Consider the following 1,872-nt stretch of genomic DNA (forward strand, 5'->3'; position numbering starts at 1 on the left):
AAGAAAGATACTCTAGGTACTGCTTAATCTATTATGTTAATATGTAGTAAAACAACTATATTGTGGTGGAACTACAGGCTTATAGAGGTGCGCAGGTTTGGTGGGGTGCGGCGCTCGCTTGCCTGCGGCGCTCGCTTGCCACATACGTTAGTACCCGCTACCCCTTATCCAAGAGACACTTAACAGCTTAAGCAAGGCTAAATGGTTTACAAAGTTAGACGTTATCGCAGCCTTCTACAAGATCTATGTCGCACTAGGCGATAAGTAGAAGATAGCCTTCTAAACAAGATTTGGACTATTTAAGTGGCTAGTTACCCCCTTTAGTATGGCAAACTCCCTAAGTACTTTTTAACAATACATTAACTAGACCTTGAGAGAACACCTAGATGACTTCTGCTCAGCATACCTAGACGACGTACTAATCTACACCAATGGCGATCTGCGCCAGCACCAAGAGCACGTCCGAAAAGTGCTTAGCAAGCTGCAAGCCGCAGGGCTACAGGTAGACATCAAAAAGTGCGAGTTTGAAGTTAAGACAACTAAGTACCTTAGGTTTATTATTAAAGCAGGTAAAGGGATAAGCATGGATCTAGCCAAGATAGCCGCAATCTGCGAGTAGGAGGCACTAAAGACAGTAAAGGGAGTAAGATCGTTCCTAGGGTTCGCGAACTTCTACTGAAGGTTTATTAAGAACTTCGCGCAGCTAGCCACACCCCTTACTAGGCTTATAGGTAACGTCCCCTTCTAATAGGGATCTAAAGAGCAGTTAGCTTTTAAGAAGCTAAAGGAGATCTTCGTTACAGAGCCCACGCTAGCAGCGTTCGACCCAGATCGGGAGACAGTGCTCGAGTGCGATTCGAGCGGCTACGCGGTGGGCGGGGTGCTATCACAGTACGACGATGATGAAGTCTTACGGCCTTGCGCGTTCTTCTCGCGGAAGAATAGCGCGCACGAGTGCAACTACAAAATCCACAACAAGGAGTTGCTCGCGGTAGTATAATGCCTTAAGGAATAGGATTCTAAGCTGCGTTTAGTTAAGAAGTTTAAGGTAATTACAGATCATAAGAACTTAGAGTACTTTATAAAACCTCGCATGCTAAACAAGCGCTAGGTGAGATAGTCGCTTCTACTTGGTAGGTACAACCTAGAGCTGCTGTATTAGCTAGGCAAGTAGAATGTGAGAGCCAACGCGCTCTTAAGAAGAGAACAAGACCTGCCTGCAGGGGTAGAAGACGAGCGCTTGTAGAAGCGTTTCGTGCAAATATTTAAGCTAATAAACTCCTATTAGGAGATAGCAGAAGAAGAACTAGAAGAGGAACTAGAAGAAGCTATTTTAGTAATAGCCACGAAAACACGAAGCCAACAGCGGGAAGAAGAGGCTGTTGCCCTAGCTAAAGAAGGACTAGGCCAACTACCTCCTAGAGAACCAGACAAAGAAGCGTTAGAGCAGAACAAGTTAGAGAAGCTCTAGCAAGAAGCGATAGCAAAGAATTAGGTCTACTAGGGAGCGAAGAAGGCTATAGAGGACTAAGAACGACGTTTCTCTGCGAACTTAGGCCTAAAGTGCTTAATTAAAGACTGCTTAGTAGACGGCGGAGTCTTGTTTTACTAAGGGCGCAAGTGGGTGCTAGACAACAACAAATTGCGAACGGCAATCATCAGCGGCGCATACGACTTATTAGTCACTAGCCACCTAGGACGCGAACTAACGTACAAGATACTCGCAAGGGACTACTTCTGGCCAGGCATAACTAACTCAATCTGGAGATATGTTAGAAACTGCGACGCTTGTGGATAGAGCAAGTCCTAGAGAGAGGGCACGCAAGGCCTTCTAAAACCACTGCTAATACCCACCTAGATCTAGAAGGAGAT

The sequence above is a fragment of the Exserohilum turcica genome, assembly GCF_000359705.1.
Source record: "Exserohilum turcica Et28A unplaced genomic scaffold SETTUscaffold_8, whole genome shotgun sequence".
NCBI classification, from domain to species: domain Eukaryota; kingdom Fungi; phylum Ascomycota; class Dothideomycetes; order Pleosporales; family Pleosporaceae; genus Exserohilum; species Exserohilum turcicum.